The sequence below is a fragment of the Azolla caroliniana genome, unplaced genomic scaffold (assembly GCF_043228905.1).
Source record: "Azolla caroliniana isolate FFs.n. ecotype wild unplaced genomic scaffold, voAzoCaro1.0.p SCAF_53, whole genome shotgun sequence".
In the NCBI taxonomy this organism is placed as follows: Eukaryota; Viridiplantae; Streptophyta; class Polypodiopsida; order Salviniales; family Salviniaceae; genus Azolla; species Azolla caroliniana.
The window spans coordinates 21,925-43,991 of record NW_028230488.1 but is presented as its reverse complement, the minus strand read 5'-3'; the positions used below and the strand labels follow the sequence as shown (position 1 = coordinate 43,991).

General features: G+C 37.3%; 1 pseudogene across 1 annotated transcript; it reads left to right on the top strand.

Moving 5' to 3' along the window:
- The first annotated feature begins 276 nt into the window (after positions 1 to 276).
- On the top strand, positions 277 to 18,490 carry LOC147849464 (leucine--tRNA ligase, chloroplastic/mitochondrial-like; annotated as a pseudogene). The gene is made up of 20 exons (XR_015531781.1): positions 277 to 701; positions 4,061 to 4,211; positions 4,309 to 4,365; positions 7,395 to 7,514; positions 7,898 to 8,002; positions 8,146 to 8,363; positions 8,472 to 8,538; positions 8,611 to 8,765; positions 12,473 to 12,736; positions 12,867 to 13,061; positions 14,124 to 14,203; positions 14,305 to 14,367; positions 14,456 to 14,537; positions 15,175 to 15,252; positions 15,340 to 15,441; positions 17,040 to 17,212; positions 17,415 to 17,595; positions 17,679 to 17,756; positions 17,879 to 18,010; positions 18,118 to 18,490. The product of XR_015531781.1 is annotated as a leucine--tRNA ligase, chloroplastic/mitochondrial-like (transcript).
- The last annotated feature ends 3,577 nt before the right edge of the window (positions 18,491 to 22,067 follow it).

Below are 22,067 nucleotides of genomic sequence, written 5' to 3'. Positions count from 1 at the left end.
ATTCTTGTGTGTGATTGCCCGCCCACTTGCATTCGAAATGGTTCTCTTGTAAAACTTCTTAATAACTCCCTTGACTAGATACTAGATAGATAAGAAAGAAATGAAGAATGTATGTACATATGTATGTTCATGTATTTTGGTCTGCGTGACCGACCGACCACACAGAGATGATGATGATGATTTTGATGATGATGATATATGTACATAGATATATGAATAATGAATGAATTAATGTCCACGAGTGAGTGAGCAGCTATGGCTATGGCTATGGCTATGGCTATGGCTATGGCTATGGCGAGCAGTAGTATCCCAGCTTGGCAGCACCTGCAGGAAGGCGGCATGTTGAGCTCCTCCCTCAACTGCTGCACCTCTTTCCTCCTCAGGCGTCCCCTTTGCTGCCTCAATATCCTCTCACGACCTTGCAAGGCCACAACTAGCTGCAACTTGTTGTTCCAGCAGTTCGGTGGGAGAAGAAGAAGGACGTCAAGCCGCACTCTCTTCTGTAGCATCGCCACTTCCTCAACTGACGCCGAAAGTGGCCCAACTACTCCATTGCTTCCTCTCAGAAAAGCTTATCCCTTCCATGTCATCGAACAGAAATGGCAACATTTCTGGGAAGCCAACCAGACGTTCCACACTCCTGACACCGTCGACACTTCAAAGCCTAAATTCTATGTCCTCGACATGTTCCCCTATCCTAGGTATACACTCAGTCCTCATTCCCTCCAATTAGACACACTAACAAAATCTCTGGTAAACTTATGTCGAGATGCATCGGGTAATCCTCCTCCGAGAATGATATAGGATACATATGGGAGCTCACTTGCAGACAACATATGGGGGGATCACTGGGCTAGTGGAGTTTCATTGCTTTTCACAGAGGAGTTAGAACCTCTGACCCACATTTTTCATAGAGATGAGACTGGTCAATTCATGTGGGTCAGGCTGAGAGCAGATGGGGCACTTCTACCTTGTACATTGCTTTTTAAGTAGTGGCCTTTTATTTTGCAGATCTGCTTCTGCTTTCTTTAATCTTTTCTATGTGTGAAACCCCATATTTGTTTTTGGTTTCTATATCTTTGCCTTTAAGTATTTCAGAAAACTTTCGTTCTATCTTCTAGTTCTTACAAAGGTGATAGATGCTGTGGCCTAGATGACAAGACAATTTGCTATTGCCCAATCTATTTAACCCCATTCAAGTGTCCTGGCCAAGACTCCACATGTGTAGCCAACTGATTGACTTGTAGCATTGAGTGATGGAGAAAAATCAAGCTGTAATGGCCCTTCGTCGATAAGCTGTTGTGGCTGTGTTGTTGTCCGTCAACAACTTCTCACTATGTCTCTTGAATTCTTGTGAGAACAATCCTAAACACACTTGACCTTCTGTACTGGGTCAAAGCTTTGTTTAAAAAGGCAATGGTATCTCCCTCCTTTTTTTAAAACTAAAAACCAAAGCCATGACTAACTTAATGCTTTCCAATTTCACTCCCAATGGCGTAATTGGCAGATTTATTCTTCAATAGATTTGCATGCATATTTTCCTATCTCAATCTCTAACTGATTTGAAGAAGTCTTGAGCTACCCTATCACACTACAAATGCTTCCCTCTGTCTCTTGAGTTCTAGTAAGAAAAGACCTAGGCACCGTTGGTCCTAATATTCCATTACCTTACGTAGCGGGCCAAAGCCTTGTTTAAAGAGGCAATGGCATCTCCCTCTGATTTCATAAAAGACACTACAGTGTCAAACATAGCGTGCTTCGGATTCCACTCCTTGATGACATAATTGGCAAATTCTTTCTTCTAGAGGTATTCGTGTATATCTTCCTACTGTAATTGGCAAAGACGTTGGATACAGGTAGCATCTTCTCTATTATAAAGGCAAAGGCAAATAGAATGCATCTCCTAACATTAATAAATCTTCTTCAAAACCAACCAACAATCCAGCCCATAAAGATCTTACTTATCGCCATTGGGATAATTAAGTCCACATCCAACCTGATTGCTAGAAAATGAAAGGGATGATTCCACAAAGCCATCCTCAACCAACCCTAGGTTTGTATTGTGATCAAACACTAGATGTACTGCCAAAGAAACAACTTTCTTAGGGTGTCATCTTTAATTCTTCCCCTATGACTAGCTGAAGTGTATCCTCTCTTGATCATTGGATTATGGAGAGTGCTTGCACAAGTCATATGACTCTTGACAGGTCTATCTTGTGTTATATTCGACCTCACAGCTCACACATTTCTATTGCAGATGCCTCAAGTCCCGAGGCCTCACACATGAGTAATGTATTTTTGAATTCTCTTTCTGGTCAACAAACAACTATGATTCAAAATGTATTATCTGTACCTTGTCTTTCATCTAACCTACTGTTGGTGCTTGAGGCTTCATCCATGGGTAATGCATTTTGAATTTTCCTTCTAGTCAACAAAATGTATAATCTGAATAACTCTTAAGTTGGAGATGACATCAACAACCTACAAATTTCCACCAGTGATAAAAAGGAAATGGACTTGTGTCACCGTCACGGCTCCAACAGCTCATTACCATCCTCCAAGTCTCATCTACTATAACATCTGCATTGAAGTTATGTCGTAGTAGCTCAAGAAGATCCGTAGCTGTTGTGTGCTTGCTTTTGGGCATCACAACTATGACTCTCGTCATCCCAAATGGTGCATGGCCTTCCTCATTCAAATTTCTTCAATACCTCATGTGTGGCTTGTGCACATGGGAAGCACCACTGAGAACCATTTCTCTCTCAAGCAACTTATTGTGCCACATCCATTTTGGAGCTAGTCTGAGTTCACATACCTTCAACCAAATTTGAAGCACTCTCTAGGTTTCAAGAATGGGTGTCTCTAGTTGAAACAAAGACCTTCAAGAAGGTTAACAAAATCAGAGCTAACAATGGTGGTGAATTTATTTCATGTTCTGTTAGTATCTTTTCTTGGCAACAAGGTATTGCTTGTCAGTTTTCTGTCCCCAATTCTCCACAACAAAATTAGTAGTAGAAAGGAAGAACAAGACAGTTAAGAAATGGTGAGAGTGTTGTCTCAATCTGATCTTTCTCTCCATTTTTGGGTGAAGCTATCGACACAGCTGTCTATATCATCAACTATTCTCCTACTAAGGCACTTGCTGAAATGATCCTTGAAGAGGCATTTACAGGTCACAAATTCTTAGTTTCTCATCTTTGGGTGTTTGAATCTGATGAATATGTTCATATTTCAGATACTACACTTACTAAATTTGAATCCAAGAGTAAGAAATGCAAGTTTCTTGGGTATAGCAAGTAATCTATGGCAATGTGGCTGGCTTCTTTAACAAGGCACTTCCTAAGGACACAATTGATCAGCCCTTTATTCATCTCAAATTAGGAGCACCATTCTGGAGCCGAGGTGGTGGAGGATGACAGCCTTAGAACTAATCTTTCCCTTCTGCACACACGCACACTACACATTTCTCTCTCTAGATTCACTTTATTCCATCAATTATCTCATTTGACTTTCTAATCCTGCCAGTACTTCATTACAACATTTACTACATTGTTTTTTCTCCCCACTACTTTACGACTTTTACTCATTATGCTCCTAGGCACATGTTATCCCCTTTCATAAATGTATCAGTTACAAACCCCGCTCTATTTAAAGGCTTTGAGGCTCACTAAGAAATATAGTTGCTTTTTAGTATAATTTTCTCTGTTTGTGCTAGGCTCTTTGGCACCCTACTACTGTCATAACAGTTTCCTCAATAATTATTTTGATTTGTTTTTCCCAAAGACGAGAAAACATTTTGTTCCCAAAGATTTCTGTTCAGTTTATAGACTATTTTGGCCTCTTAAAATATGTTATATAGCTTTCTTTCTTTCTACTATGGTGTTTAGTGTGGGATATCTAAGTTTATTAATGCTTGATGATTTGCATTGTCATGAATGTTCGATAATGGGGCAGGTCTTCATGTTGGACACTCTTTCTTTCTTTCTACTCTGGTGTTTGATTATGTTATGTTTTGGTTTATCAACCCTTAATGATTTACATGGTCATGACTGTTTAACAGTGGATCAGGTCTTCATGTTGGACACCCTGAAGGTTATACAGCCACTGATATTATTGCAAGGTACAAACGCATGCAAGGGTTTAATGTTCTTCATCCAATGGGAATGGGTTGGGATGCTTTTGGATTACCTGCTGAACAATATGCAATTGAGGTAAAATGAAAGGTCATTGTTTGTGATATATAAGCCATTTGTTCAATTATGAGCATTTGCACATATGGTAATATATATATTTTATAATACTTGTTAGACAGGAGCTCATCCAAGTTTGACAACAAAACGTAATATCAGCAGGTTCCGCAAGCAGGTAGAACTACCTTGGCTTTGGCTTTTTTGTTATACTTATTCTATTTAATCCTTCATATTTTCTTCAACTGAAATGAGTGAGATGAGGTAATGTGTATGAACTACAATGTGGTACACATGGATGGAAAATCATGTTGTACCACTAAGGCAATAGAATAGATATTTTATTGTCCATGAGGAAGTGAATTTTGACGTATGGCCCATGGGATCAAATCAACATATCATGTTGTATGTGACTCCTTCCTAAGAAGGGGGGTTATTACGTTGGAGTAAAAACTCTAGATGTGAAAATAATGCACGCATATTTATGCTCAACATTGTTGATGGACATTTGAGTATGAGACTTACATTATCATACCCGTCTAACAAGTCATCATATTTCTCGTGAATTACCTTATACACTGAGCATGGGATAAGTATGTAACTGATTCAGCCTCCTCAGGTTTTATTGCATACCTTGCATATCTACATATTTGGGTGATGGATGCCATGATGCTACATCAACACTTAACTTGTGTGAGCAAGTTTGAAGAGTGTTAATGTTCTCTGGGCTCATGGGGATAGTGAGATGTGATAGGATACATTCTGGCATTTTTACCCTGTATTGGTGACAAAATTGGGTTAATATTTGCAATATTCCAATTTCGACATTTTAGCATCTTGCCACTTCATCCTTACTGCCTCTAGTAATCTATCCGTGCTGATCACATGCTTCATAGCATCACTTGAGAGCACCAACAGATCTTTTACTACCCATCTCATAAACCATTTCATCATGTCAAGCATCCAACTAGATAAGAAGATTTTGCTCTTCTTGGTTTGTGTACCTTGCATCCTATGTTCCAGCTTGTTTTGGCAATTTATGGCCAGGCATATTCTTGGCTTTTGTGATATACTTGAATACTCTTTGCATGGCTTGTACCTCTATAGATCACTTGTTTCTAATAGCTTGTCAAGTTATAATTTATGGATTTTATCTAGTTCATTCCATGCACTAAGTGAGATAGTGCCACCTCACACTCTCACTCCATAACACAACATTTGGACCAACATAGCATTGAATAACATTATCTCACTTCCCATCTTCGAGTATCACTTTGGTTGCATTGATTCTCAAACATATAATAACTATTCTAGCACACTTGAAGCCTAGACTCATAGCATACATTCTATCTATTTGTCGATGGAACTTTAATACATTCCAGCACACTTGTCATAGCATACATAGATATTTGATGCTTTGCACCACTTGTTTTGGTTCTAACTTCTCTCTTGCATGTAAAGTGGGGTAATGTCTGAGTTGTATCACCTTTATTGCCATCATTAACAATAGTCCATTGATTTGACAAAATGTATCCAAATACATCAAGTACGTATTGCATATCATCCAAAGTATATTGGAATAAAACTCTTGGGATTAAGGGCCCTTTAGGTTTCTCTAACTAAACTAGAAAAATGTTTTTATATTATTTAATATTTTCTATTTTATGTTAAAGTTGTACAGTCTCGTTTTCAGAACTGTACTACAACTTCTAAAAGAATATTCTATACTTTGAATGAGATACTTGGACAAGATTCCCACTCAGCATAGAATAGGTATTTATGAGGCCATGACTTAGCTGTCCCATCAGCATTTAAAGCACCTTTTCTAAAAGCATATTCTATGTATCTTGGATAGCGCATATATATATATGTGTGTGTGCACTCCTATCTTGTATGTTTTTTCAATGGTAGGCTTTTATTTTGTAAAAATACTTCTACTTCTTTAATCCCTCCTATGTGTTAAACCCCATAATTGTTTTAGTTTCTATATCTCTACCTTTAGATATTTCAGAAAACTGTCATTCTGTCTTCTAGTTCTTTACAAAAACATCATTAGCATATAGGAGAGCTCATGTATGAGTTTTAGGCCATCCGATTCTTTTTCTTTTGCAACCTTACTTTACTATTTTTTCAATTTTAACGATGTATAGACCAAAGAGTGTAAGAGAGAATGGATACCCTTGCTTGATACCCATGATGCTCAAAACGTAGTTTGGCAAACCACTATCTACTTTCAATTTGCACTTAACTTGCTCATATAGGTTACTAGTGGGATATCGATGCATAGACCAAAGAGTGTGGGAGAGAGTGGACACCCTTGCTTTGACCCCTATTTTGCTCAAAAAGTAGTTTGAGAAACTACTATCCATTTTCAATTGGCAACTTGCTCATACAATTGTGCTACAACTGCTCTATACACTAATGACATTCTTATCTCTATCATTCTTTTCCCAAGCTCACTCCCTGGTATAGTGTCAAAGGCTTTCTTGAAGTCCACAAAACAACAATATAGCGTTTTCCTTTGAAGTTGAATTTTTACCATAATAAGTTTTAGTTAACGAAATGATCAACAGTTAAATGTTTTGGTCTATGAAGGGAAAATGGTATATGTAGGAAACCTGAGAAACAGATGATAATGCCAAGTTTTTATGCAACCGATGATAATGCAATAGTTAATCGTAAAGGAAGGGTCTCATGTCTGGAGAATAGGCACAATAATGGGGGGTGTACCCTGAGTCTCAATAAACCCTCACACATAGTTCTATTAAACATCAAGTACAATCAGTGTGTGTTCATGTGTCCAGCATGTAAGATGACTGGAATCTTAAATTTTTTGAAAGTACTCTCTCTGGATCCATTGGGGAAAACAGCAAACAGTAATAATTTTACTAGGCTCCAGATTTCCAAAGGATTAGAGTGAGCTCTCCCATGTAAGAGTTTTTAGATCTCTCTCATGTACACCCCACATGTCTCCTACATAGCTTACCATTAGTTGAGGGCGCTTTCAACGATTTTAATCCGTAGCCAGATTACATCTGTAGTCAGCTTTTCATAGATCCCTTTTTTGCATTTAATAGACAAGTTTTGTTAATATCAGCATTATTGGTTTACCCATTAATTTAACAGACGTTCAACATTTAAGTTCTTGTTGCCTACAGGTGTGTGCTTCTAGAGAAATAATACTTCATGTTGATATTGGGTTTACAGTTAAAATCATTAGGTTTCTCGTATGACTGGCAAAGGGAAATTTCAACAACTGAACCTGAGTACTACAAGTGGACACAGTGGATTTTTCTTCAATTGTTTAAAATGGACCTTGCATACCAGGTAATTGAGAAGCTGACACACAAAAGGAAATATATCTGCATGGCACAGGTCAGAAAAAAGGATATAGTGACCTTTTGCATTATTTGAGCTATCGCTTCCAGGATTGTTTATCCAGGAGAAGACAGACCACTTGTATGTGATACAAAATCATTGTAGAGTTACTGTATCCAAGATGGAACAGAAAAAGGTTTTATTGAAAATAATCTCATAATATATCTTGTCATCATAATAAATAGAATATCAAGCTACTTGCCTTCCAAAAATATCTGATTCGTAATAGATGTATTCTGCATTTTTTTTGGGTTAGTCTTTATTTTTTTGCTTTTCTAATTTTGGCTTCTGCGTTGACTTGACTTCTCTGAAAGCATATTTGTTTGATGCAGGCGGAGGTACTTGTTAATTGGTGTCCTGCGTTGGGTACTGTGCTGGCTAATGAGGAAGTAATAGATGGCCTAAGTGAGCGTGGTGGTCATCCAGTTATACGGAAGGTCAACTCTTGTTTTAACCTTAAGTAGTCAAAAAGGAAATGTTTCACTATTTCCATGACTGTTCAAATGTTTTGCTGATCCAAAAGGCTTTACCATAAGGGGGTCATATCAGTTCACATGTGACAGTGCCATTAATATTGCAGCCCATGCGGCAATGGATGCTGAAAATAACTAAGTACGCAGACCGCTTGATTAAAGACTTGGATGAACTGGATTGGCCAGAAAGTATCAAAGACATGCAACGTAATTGGATTGGAAGATCTGAAGGGGCTGTGATTGAATTCCGTGTAAAGAGAGAAAATGAACAGTCTCTTAGTCTTCAGGTCTATACAACCAGGCCAGACACACTTTGTGGTGCCACGTAAGCCATACCAGAGACTTGCCGTTCTTGTTTCATGTGCATATTCTATCAGATTTGTGTTTTCATGATGCAATTCCAATCGTGCATAATAGCTGGTTGAAAATGCAGCTACTTAGTTATTGCACCAGAGCATCCCCTTCTACAGTCCTTGGTATCATCTACACAACAAGAGGAGGTAGAAGACCTTATTTTTCAGCTTTGATTTTTTAATATTTTGGTGCTGAAGTATGTCAATGAATTTCTGAAGGTTCGTGCATATGTTGAGTCTGCTGCCAGAAAGAGTGATTTAGAGAGAACTGATCTTCAGAAAGAAAAAAGGGGAGTTTTCACTGGAATGTATGCACTTAACCCAGCAACCAATGAAGCTATTCCAATATGGGTTGCAGACTATGTCTTAGGAAGGTATCTAATAAAAAAACTCATTATCAGAGTACTACGTAAAATATTTAAAATTGCTTCAAGTTTTTCATACCAATGTTTATTAATCTTGATTTGTTAGTTCTTTTTATGTTCATAAATTTACTTGAATTCATATATACTTTTCAGCAACAAATAAAATTCTTGTTGTCTATGTAAATAGATGATAATTGAGGGTTGCAAGTATTTGACAATCATGCACCTAAAAGTGGAAAAGAGTAACACTCTGACAGAAAAATACGATTAAATAATATATGTGGTATAATATAAGTAGTTAGATGGGAGTTATGTGGGGGTGCAAGGATAGTTGAGACCTTGGGCAACAACCAAGATGGAGGTTGGGCAAAAGGAGTAACATTCTGACAGAAAAATAAGATTAATTAATGTGGTATAATTTAAGTAGTTAGCTGGGAATTATGTAGGGATTAAGGGATAGTTGAAACCATGGGCAACAAACAAGATGGAGGTTAGGAATGGCATATAGGAAAAGCTGAAGCGATGATTTTGTTTTGAGCTTTTTCTAGGTAACTATTTTTTTTAGTATCCTATATTAAATTATATATATTTTAGTTAGTTTGTTGTTCTCAAAGATGAGACAACATATTAAGATGCAATCTCTTGTTTGGGCTTATAGGTCTTTTTGGCCACTTAGAATTAATATATCATTGTTTCTAGTCTAAAATGTTTGCAAACTTTTTACAACCAACTTGTGAGTCTGTCATGTTGTCCATTGGATTGTTCTTCATGACGGAAGTGTCCAAAAGTTTTTCACATGCCTAGTCTCAACAAATTTATTTGTTCATTACTTTTTCACTCTTGCTGAATGTATATATGCACAGATCCGAAAACGGATTTGCCCAACTGTGTACATGCACACAAACGCTCTTTTATAGGTTATGCATTATATTACTGGTCAGAAACCTGAATGTGATGTGAAAATCTACACACACAGGTATTGTATGAATCTATTTTTGTACTATCAATTACTGTTTGCTTCATGAAATCCCTCTGGTGTCCACTAGTGTGGACCATGAGCTTATGATATTGCATGAGTTTCAACCCTTGTTTCACTATTGCCTATCATTGACACGAAAGATCTTGATGCCTTTTTTGGGTGATGCACCCATTTCTTGAAACATTAAGATCTTGAACCCTCATACCCAGAAGTATGACCAAATTTTAACACATTGAATCCTCATTTTATCCGTGTCCATATTATTTACAGCCATTTTATGAATGCCAACTAGTCCACATTGGCTTAGACAAATGATTCTTTGTAATTAGAAGTTGAGATTGAATGGGTTTGCCATGATTAGGTAGCACCTGTAGTACATGTTAGCGCAACCTAAATTGGGGTCACCTCCAAGACTTCTCAACCTCAAATATGAAGGTAGTAAAAGACTAAACATTTGCTTGCTGCCAACACATGCTGGGCATCCAATTCATCATGATATGGATACCTTACTTTGCTAGCATGAATCACAATGTGCACTGCCTCCATATCTTCCATCTCAATACTTGTCAATAGCGATGGCAGTATGTCCACAGGAGTCCAATTCTCATCCTCACTCCCCAATGATCGGTAAATTATATTCAAGTTTAAAACCTAAACCCTATTGAGCTATAATACTTTGGGAACAATGGGTATCCAACTACAAATGTGTATTCATCAAAAGTGTGTTTTGTACCTGGGAGATGTGAAAAGTCAAAACTGCTGGAACAAGAAACAAAATGAGTAAAATAGCCTCAGGAAACTTTTGTGACCTTATTTATTTTCTAAAATTAGAGTGTTTCTCGGAATTTATAGCATCCCAATGGGTTCATATTTGGGTACAGAGAGGAGCCAATTTGTTTTTTGTTTTTTTTCAGCTATTTATTCATTTTTTATTTCATAATTAAGTGCATCTCCCTTTCTATGGCCACAACCTCTCTTTCTCTGTATATATATCTTTACACTCTGATAGTTAACTGGCATTCTTTTTTTTTCGATTGTTTTTCACAGTTTTTGTCTAGCTTTCTGGTCGCTATTATTTCAGCAACGTCATTGTGTTAGGGTCTTTCTTATGTGGGCATGGGATATTATATGGTTTCAACGGTAGTATAAATTCTTCACTGCAAATAAGAGGTCTTTCTTATATGGTTTCAACAAGAGAACAGAAGTGGTAGATTTTACAATGATGGACTTTGTGGTGACTAGCCAACCTTTGCAACTTTCAGGGGTTTGAAGAACTGTAGAAGTTTGCAGCTATGTTAGCAGTAGTAGTTTGCTCCTTGGGAGCTCCTAATTAAATATGCTGGGTTCCTAATCCTCTTGACTGATGAATCTGTGCGATCATATTCTGTGTTATAAAGGTTAATAGAAGTTTCGAGTTAATTGTTATGGATGTGCAGAAATGCTATATGCAAGTACCATGGCTGTAATATCTCAGTCAATGCTAAGAGGAGCCAAGAAAGAAAGAAATATTAACTTCTTTTAAGAGGCCAAAATGGCTGATAAGATTAAACAACAGAAATGAGTCACTACTGGAGAGTATATACAAACAATATCTCCGGGTGAACAATCAAAGAAAAAGAACTAGAATGCTTTGTGTCTGAGAATGTGAGAGCATCGGCTTTTCTACATATACCATAACGTAAATGCTAGAAACAGTCCAAAATTGAATATGTCTATGACAGTAATATTTTTCCGCAAAAGGCAACATATCCAAATTGCCACTTATGTTCATCATCAACAAGATTATGGGGAATATGCAGATGAAACTGATCCATAGGATCAATGCTAAAGATAGAAGTGCTTATAAAGTACCAGATTGGGGCCTATAACTCATCAAAGAAACCACTGGGGAGTTATCTGTCCAGGCGGGAGGAATGGCATTAGAAATGTTCATAATATGCTGTGAAACATCTTGAGCAATATCATATGGCAGGCAATTAACCAGGGAGCACCCAGAAGTTCACTGTAAGGAAGAAGTTGACAAGATGAGATCCCAATCAGCCTAATCAATGTGTGCATTCTCTTAACCAATGTCTCTAGGAAACTGTAACTAGGGGATTCCAAATAACAGGCCATTTAATCCTCGCAAAGAAAAATTTATCACTGAATAAGAGAGTGAACTGCACGGTTCGATAGAAAACCCTGATGTTATTAATGGCAAAGGTGATACTACCTGCTATCTGGTGTCCATTTTCGAGCAGATGTCTCAAAACATTGACTGCTGACAAAATATTTCTAGTGCATCCAGTATTCTTCATGGAAAACCATGTCTGCAACCAATATAAGAGCATGGAATCATGAATGTGTGATCGGACGATCCCAAATTCCAAACTCCGTCTTTCTGAGGTCTTGTTATCTATTTCCAGTTTTATGATTGCAAATTTTGGGGCCTGTAAATAGGGAGCATATACTTACTTCCTCGAATATATAGCAGGTAGTCAGAAGCACACAGACACAGCTTATCTGTTTTCATTTGAATGTTTGTAGTATGCATTAGAGATGGAACTTCACGCAATGCCATTGCCAACCATCACTTCGTGTATGATAAGAAGTGCACAGAGACAGATTGTTTCTTTTGCTTTAATTGTAAAATGTGTTGATAGAAACAGTAAAACGGGTGTTCCTGTTTATTGCTACGTGAAACTTATAGTGCACAATATTTCTGTGTGATTGATGTTGTGGAATGATGTTATGGCAGTTATGGCACAGGTGCAATTATGGCCGTTCCTGCACATGATACGCGAGATATGAATTTGCAAAGAAATTTGGCTTACCAGAGCGCCTCGTCGTATCCCCTGAAAATATTACACAGTGGGATGGAAAAGCTGCATACACTGGTCAAGGAATAGTAGTTAATTCTTCGTATGGTGATACTGGTATTGATTGGAATGGTTTACCTACTGATCAAGCAGCTCAACGAGTTATAGAATGGCTTGAAAACAGAGGCTATGGTAAACGTCAGGTAATTTAGCAATATTAAAAGGACAAACGGCACCACATTCTTGACTGGCATAATTGCTAATTCAGATATAATTTTCTCCACTGGAATTTCTTTGTTATAAGATAAAGCATTGTGCGTACATGTTTGTTAGGTCAACTACAAGCTTCGAGATTGGTTATTTGCACGTCAACGGTATTGGGGTGAACCTTTCCCTATAATTTTCCTGAATGATACAGGTGAAACTAAGGCAATCAATGAGGATGACCTACCCATAATTCTTCCTGAACTAGATGAATTTTCTCCTTCTGGAACTGGTGATCCACCACTGTCAAAAGCAGTGGATTGGGTAAGGCTAAATAAAATATCATTTGTTGTTAAATTTAGGATTAACAAGATTCTATTATTGGAGTAATTGCAGGTTTTCATTAGATATTTTGAATGTGCTTGCTATGCTGCTTTTTTAGTTATGCTCAGTCTCGGTTCATTTATATATCATATTGTCCTGAGGTACAGCCATAACCATAATTCAGGATTTTTTCCTAGAAATGAGGTTTTCCCAACTTGCCCTCTGCTGTGGGAATCTAGTGTTATCCAGAGCAAGGACACTACGGTTTATTCTATTGAGGAGGAGATGAGGAATAGACTTGTGTGCATGGTGGGATTGGAGGATGGGTATGAGCATGATGGTGAACAGATCTCTGTTAGTGAGTGAAAGCCATGCAACAAGTCGGCCTGTTGGTGTTAGGAGCAATGTACAGCCTATTGAATCTTCCCTTCCTCAACTAATGAATGAAACAGTGTTAAGATTATACCTGGGCTCAAGCTGCAGAGAGTATGCTTGGCCGAACATATGCTCAATGTGAGAGAAGTCCCTTGATGAGCATACTAGTATTTATGATAAATGATTAAATGATATGCAATGCCCAATGTCTAGGCCCTATTGAGGTCTGGAATATCTATCTCTGATAAATCCCATGAATCAAATATGTGAATAATATTATTTTTAATTTCGGGCACGGGGGATGAGTTTCTACTAAGTGTGTAAGAACAGTGGCCCTCTGAAGTATACCATAATAAGATGCATGCATCCTTAACAGAAGGTCTCTTACCTGCTAGGTAATTGGTGCATTTGACTAGTAGGTAAACAAATAGGAACTCACTGTAGGTAAGCAGTTTAGTATCCTCTGATAGTGAAGGAACTCACTGTAGTAGAGAAGGACTGTAACATGTAAGCCAATTGATTTTGAACAATAAATAGAGGTGATTACTCATTGTTGGGCATATCATGCCTCAAAATCACAAAATATTAACAGATACTAATTCGTATATCAAACAATAAATAACATTTTGGATTATGGATTCATGAAGATTCTGTTTTCTACACATTTTCATGAACTAATTTTTACAGGTGAAGACAATTGATCCAGAAACAGGGAAGCCTGCAAGGAGGGAAACAAACACTATGCCACAATGGGCAGGCTCATGCTGGTATACACCATCAACTCACAATCATCCAATAAAGGTCATATTTTCAGAAAAGAGTGTACATGTGATTGTGGAATGGTATCTAATAGTGGCTATATATTCAGGTATTATCTCAGGTTTATGGATCCACATAATGTAAAGTCTTTGGTTGACCCTGAAAAGGAGAGGTAAATTTTATAGTATTGTAGCAGGTCTTAGTAGAAAAAATATACATTAAAATAGGAAGCTTTACTATATGCATCCAAAACTTTTCAGGTATTGGGGCCCGGTTGATCTGTATGTAGGAGGTGCAGAACATTCTGTTTTACGCTTATTGTATGCAAGGTTTTGGCACAAGGTATCTAAAGAGATTTTCAATGCATGAATGAATATATAATATTTTTTGTGGATACGTTTTTCTTCATATTGCGCTTCTACCATAGTGGCAAGCTATGTTTTCAATAACCTATGCACCTAGATTCATATCTTCCTAAGTGCACTAATTTACCAGATGCCACTATAGAATGTAGGGTTCTTGAATACATGACCTATTGGTCTCCACCAAACAACCTTATACTTCCTGCCAAGCTTTACATTATATGTTGTGTGATCAAGTTGAGGTTGTTCTTAAATTAGTATTAGATGCACATAGATTCAAATTGTACGAACTGCACTAATTTACCAGATGCCACGATAGAATCTAGGGGTTGAACACATGATCTTTTGGTCTCCACCGAACAACCTTATAATTCCTGCTGAGCTTTACATTATATGCTGTGTGATCTAGTGAGGGTTGTGCTCAAGTAGTATTCAGTGGAATTGAAAAGCACATTAGATCTATAACTTCTATCACCTATTAGCAATGTAAAATCACACTGACAAATGACATTAAAGAATGCAATTTTCATGACAAGTTCCTTACATGCAATCCTTATCAGATTGTTTGTGATGAAAGATGCAACATAACTTTCTTTGTTCAAAATCTTATGCTTCAGGTTCTTTATGATATTGGAGTTGTATCAACCAAAGAGCCATTTCAATGCTTGGTGAATCAAGGCATGATTCTTGGAGAAGTATGCGTCTTTTAGATTTTCAAACAATATATCCAAGTCAAACCTTATAAGAACCTTCTTTAAAAAGGTGTTATTCTGCATCTGTAGGTCGAGTACATAGTCAATAGAGATCATTCAGGAAACTTTGTCTCAGCTGAGTGTGTGGATGGAGGGTATAACTATACTCAGGAAAAAGTACCAGAAACCCAGGTAAATTTTGATGCAAAATGTATCAAGAACATTTTTTTATTTTTTTAACTGTATGAGTAATACTTCCCAAATTAGGGATTAGGTAAAGGTCATCATTACTAGACAAGTACATGACATGGATTGGAGATTAAACATTTTCCCCATTTGAATATAGGTGTTTGTCTTGGTAACATGTTTTTAAAAATCTCTTCCAAGTATGGACAGTAGTGACAATAGGAGCTTATATAACAAAACAACAGAAAACAGACAAGAAGTGATTGTTATCTTTGAAAGAAAGAAAATAATAAAATTATAAATGCGTCTGGTAATGCTGAAGTATGGACAATGGCCTTCTCTAGCTACCTAATGAAGGACAAATAAGACAGATTACACTGAAAGACATAGTCGATGATGACGATGATATATGTACTCTATGACGATCATCATGGCATGTGATGTGTTCTTATTGTTATATGATGTACGAGAACAATATATACTATAGAGAATTATGCAACTCATAATGGATGGCGTGTGGTGGGTTAGTTGGTTAAACCATTCCCATAGTATGAACTGCGGGATCACTCTAGACATGAGCTGCTGTGACTGTTTCTCTCAGTCTTCTACTCAATCTGATGGTTAATCTAAATGGTTGGTGTAGTCCTTGCGAAGAAAGAAAGATATATTTTCATCCTTTAAGAGGCCAACATGGCCAATCAGACCAAATGAGAGATTGAAACTCATCTACAAATGTTGTTTCCTTAGCTAAGCATGTAAGATTCTGAAGTTAGGTAGACCGAAAATTCTGCCTTCAATAGATCTCCACCATGGGCCACTCCAAGATGAAAGGGTCTCCAAGGTATGGAAAGCACCTTCAATCCTAGTGCAAAAACGACAACATTGATCATTTGTCCATGTCTCCATACATCACGTGTGGAGGAGAGGGATTCTAGGACTATCTTAAAAGGAACTGCCATAGGTGGCACTGATCTTGATTCCCAAGATTATATCATGTTAGGTGGGAGTGGGAGTGGATGTTGAGGTGGAGTCCAAATCTCACAGAAGTAGGAGAATGTGGATGCATGTTGATCTGGAAGTTCAGCGGCCTAGATTATGCGATGAATGTGCAAGGCTCCTGAAATAGTGCTCATCGATACTGTCTCTCTTGTAACATCAATGCTGCATATAATCATGTCTGGCTGTACTATTTCAAAGCTCTCAGAAGTGCTTATGAATGTGACACCCACAGGAATTCGTGAAGGTATCCCAAAGCTCACATTAAGTGTTATGTTAGCATCTAAATCCTAGGATTTCCTTACCTCTAATTAGATTCTAACATAACTATAAAGTTATATGATTAGTTCACATTGAGTAAGTGTTATGTTAGAATGTAAATCCTAGAATTTTCTTACCACTAATTAGATGCTTAATGAATTGATTATAGTCTCTCTCTAGCCTCTTGATTTGAATTCTTAGATCAGTGCACTTTTCTCTTTTAATAAGGTGTGAATCCTTTTTCTATAGAGCTAATAGAAAGGGAAATAAAAATTAGAAGGGAGGAAACATCTTTGTATGAATCCTCTTTCCCAGAATTCATAAATTTCAGTTGATTTTTACTTTAGGTTTTGAAAGTTGGGGAGAGCTATGTGCTTAAAGACTTTCCAAATATCAGGGTTATTGCAAGGGCTTTCAAAATGAGCAAGAGCAGGGGTAATGTGATCAATCCAGATGATATAATCAATGATTATGGGGCAGATTCTTTACGGTTGTACGAGATGTTCATGGGTCCATTGAGGTTAATACTGATCTACTTTAAGTGATTTTGGCATGTCTTTAGAACCCATATTTTTACAACGGAAATTTCTAACAGTAAGTATAGAGTTTGGATTTCGCGAACGTTTTTGTATTTACAGCGTTTTTGCATGCATTAATGCTCTTTTATTTGAGGTTTTCTTTACGTGAAGTCAGAGTTCTTTGTTATGGGTATTGTTCTCTAGGGATACCAAAATATGGAATACCAATGGGGTAGAAGGAGTCCATCGCTTCTTAGGTCGGGCATGGAGGCTAGTAGTTGGTTTGCCTGCCACAACAACAGGTTTATATCGAGAAGGCTGTGTTGTTACTGAAAACAAACCTTCTTCTGAACAGCTCCGAATATTGCATCAGTGCATTCAGAAGGTAACTGTTTTCAGTATTTTCTCATTCCTTTAATATAGCTAGCTTGCGTAATGCTCTTATTGCTGTGGCCATAAAAAACCCAGGTAACAGACGAACTTGAAGGAATGCGTTTCAATACAGCTATTGCAGCGATGATGGAATTCACAAATGCAGCAAACAAGGTTCACTTTCAAACTTGGAGTCTGGCTTGTTCGAACTTAATACTTGCTAAATTTTTATTCCTGTTTTACTCTGTTGTGAGGATTGGATGACCTTTTGTTTAAAGGATTTAATGGTCTTGTAGTGGGAGGATCGGCCTCGACAAGTGTTGGAAAGTTTTATTTTGTTACTCTCGCCTTTTGCTCCTCATTTGGCTGAGGAATTATGGCAACGACTTGGCCATCATCAAAGCCTTGCATATGAACCATGGCCAAAGGTGTGTAATATTGAAATCATTTAGCCAATCTCATCTCATAATCAATTCTGGTTTTTGTGCAATAAATATGCATATATTTTACATCACATTTCCCACCCTGATGCCAGGTGATGAAAGAATATCTCACAGAAGAATTTGTTACATTACCAATCCAAATAAATGGGAAGACAAGAGGTACTATTCAAGTTTCAGCTGTTGTTGATGAAGCCATTGCACTCGCAGCAGCGTTGGATAATAAGAATGTGAGAAAATACATCGGTGATAAGGACATTGTGAAGAAGATATATGTCCCTGGAAAAATCCTCAACATTATGATTTCAAAGTAATAACAATTACCATCCTTTCTCACGATTTTTACCAGAAAATGGAGCATTCTTTTCATTTTTACTAAAATATAAGATGTATATTTCAATCAGGAATAGTGTTTGACAAATTTTCTATCAACAAAAAATATTCAGAAATAAAGATAAATTCAATTTTTGATTTGGAGTTATGGATAGTTCCAGATCCTATAGAATTTTATAAAAACATTCTAAAAATAATAGAATCAAATCTTATTTTTTCAATTACAAAGAAAGCGGTTACTGAAAAAAGACATAACATCTAAGAATTTAAATTTAACCGAGGTAGATCAAGTGGTGAAAGTTATTCTTTTAAAACAATAAGGTAAAGGGTTCATATTCTATTAGGAACATTTGGATGCAAAATGTGAGCTATAAAGAGCATTGGTCTCTAGTGGAATTGAGGTTCCGTGGAACTTCCACGAAGGGCGTTGTGGAGTTAAGATTCCACAAAGAGTAAAATAGGTGTGTGTGTGTGTGTGTGTGAGAGAGAGAGAGAGAGAGAGAGAGAGAGAGAGAGAGAGTTATGATAAAACCATAGACATAGAGAGTGAGTGAGTTAGATTTAGAGAAGCTCAAGATTTTTGGTTGTACACCAATTTTGCTACATCAGTTCAATCAGGAGCATTGCAGCAAAGTTGTTTTTCTCCACAAGCTTTAAATCAATCTTTGTTCGGGTTTGTAACATAAAAGGATGTCGTCTAGGTTTATAACATGGCATGTCATCTTCGAATGCGAATGTTAAATGTTAAATTATCTTTCTCTTTAATTCCTTATCCTTAAAATTGGGCATAGTTCATGGAATGGATGGATGGATGGATGGATAAAAGAGAAATAGAGAGAAGGAGAAGACGATACCGATTTGAAGAATCAAAAGATTGGCATTAATAATATGCAAGGGGAGGATATAGATATTATTTCAAAACCATTAGACTCACATATTATTGTAGAAGATGAGGAGATGAAGGACCAATATTGAGAAGTAATTCATGTGGTTTCTAACCAAGCATTACATGACATTTTACCTAATAATATATATAAATGGTGAATGTAGAAGTTGATGATATTGTCGAAGTGGAGATGTCGTGTTGGGATATCTTGAAGGATTTTTTCATGTTTCATCAGCGAGGTATTATTTGCTTCATTATGAGGGGAAAGCCTTTGGTAAGTTAGGTTACTCAATGGTTAAATGTTATGGTGGGTAGAAATAGTGCAGAAGACTTTTATGAAAGTTCGCATGGGTTCTTTGAGGTCATTTTTAAATCAAATGACAAAGTGATAGATTACTGTCCCATTTGCTTATCTTTTACGAAAATAATCTGGTCTATATTGTTCCTTGGACACCACTAGCTAAGTTTCAAGAGTGTTAGAAATATGGTTTGAGGTAGAGTGTAAATTCTCATTTTGGTTGCGTATAATTTGGGGTGTAATGGAACAATTGGGAAAGTGTTAACAACATGATCATTCTTGGCATTAATTATTAAATAATATTGTAATTTCTAGCATCAAATTAGAGATTTGAACAGTTTAGGGTTTAGGGGTTTAAACCCTTAGGATCTTGGATGTTCATCAAGCTAAACAAAGGTGAACGAAACTACTCAACCACCAAGCGAGAAGGGCTCGGCATGATCTACTTGATTAACAAGTTTAGATACTACTTGTTGGGGAATAAGGTCACATTTCATGTAGATCATTTGGCCTTGATGTACTTGGTAATTAAAGCAAAACTAACAGGCAAGCTACAGGGTGGATGTTGCTCTTGCAGAAGTTCGAGTTTACAATAATCCGCACATCGAGAGTCTTGCACGTATCGGTTGACTATCTATCAAGAATCGAAACAGGCAATGCGGCAATAGGAGTACCGGTCGACATCCCGGATGGCGACATTCTAACACAAGAAGTAGTCGAAGAAGATCAAAGGACCAGACGGGCGGGGCGGTACAAGGAGATCGAGTACTTCTTGACTCAGGGAATTCCACCACCAAGTCTGAAAAGAGATCAAAGGAAGAAATTCACATTGCGTAGTCAAAGATTTAGTATCATCCACGATGCTCTATACAACCAAGGAGCAGACGCAGCATGGAGCATGAGAAGCTTGCCATCCTCGAGGAAGCTCACGAAGGAGTGGCGAGCGGGCACTACTCAGGTGAGGTAACCACTCGTAGTAGAGTATGGATCGGTGCGTAAGGCTTATGGTGCCCACTTGTATCCAACTACATGCACTTCTACTCAAAACAGTGTGATGTCTGCCAAACTGTTGGGATGGCCGACGGAGAAATCAAGAATGGCATACAAACTAGTGTTGCCATTGGAACCTTTTCAAAAAAAGTGGGGGTTTGGACTTTGTCGAACCATTCATTCCAGTAGCAACTCAAACAAACCAACATGTACATTATAATAGCAACATAGTGCTGTACAAAATGGGTCGAAGCAAAGGCACTAAGGTATAATTGTACAAAATCGGTAGCCCGATTTTTGTATGAAAATATCATGACTCAATTTGGTTGCCCAATCGAGCTGGTAAGTGATCAGGGTGGTCACTTCATTAACAAGGTCATACCAAAGCTCACAGCCAAGCATATGCTTGTGCACAAAAAGAGTATTGTATACTATCCTTAGGCGAATGGATTAACAAAATCCGCACATAAGATTCTGCGGTGAATCCTAAGGAAGACGGTGAATAAACATCAAATCAATTGGGATCTTAATCTACATTCAGCATTGTGGCCATATCAGACTTCCTTCAAAGTACCAATCAATTCGACAACATTTCGATTGGTCTACGGCTTAGATGTAATTTCACCAATGGAGTTCATCACAAACGCATTACGAAATCAAGTGTAGGAAAGGCTAGACGAGGATGCATCAATCCACATTCGAAAATTGAATTGCTAAATTTAGGCAAAGAACGGATTCATAGCGAAGTAGTGCATTGACAAGGTTTACGAAGATAATGATCCCATTTAGTCCATTATTATTTGTCATTGCTACACACCCACTGTTGGTTAAGATGCACGAGTTGGCAGCATCTAGGGAAATAGTTGGCTTCGCTCTACCATTTGAGAAACAATTAGTAGTTCAAGAATTGGTAGATGATCCATTTTTGTTTCTCAAAGGTGTACCTGGTAATATAGCTAAAGTCATGGAGGAGGTGTGGAATGTGTTTCATTGGCATCAAGATTATTAATATGTGGAAGTCAATGCTTATTAGATGCACTGAGAGTGATTTGGTTGATGTTGGATGGTGTGGCCAAATATTAGATGAAGGAAATATGTATCGGCACTTAGATTTCCCTATTGATGTTGATATTTCACCTTCTCAAAGTTTGAATTGGATATCAGACACGATTTTAGATAAGTATATGTATTGGATGTCTCAAGCTTGGTCATTTGGTACTCACCTTAAAGTGGTACAAGCAATAATGGTTCCAATGATTTCTTATTTTTTGCCATTATTGCCATGGACAAAGAAATCACTTGATCATTTAGCTTGTTCACTAAATATACATCATAGAACAAAAGGCTCAAATTTTGGTATGAGTTGGGTTTCATGGAGCAATATATATACCCAAAATGGGGGGAGCAGTAAATTTTGATCATGTGGTAGCTCGAAAATTTAACTTTTAAAAGGTATGTGCATAGACACTCAACCTTGGGTAGAAATAATTAGAACTTCTTGTTGGCATGATGTTAATAGTAAGGTGGGTATATACCAT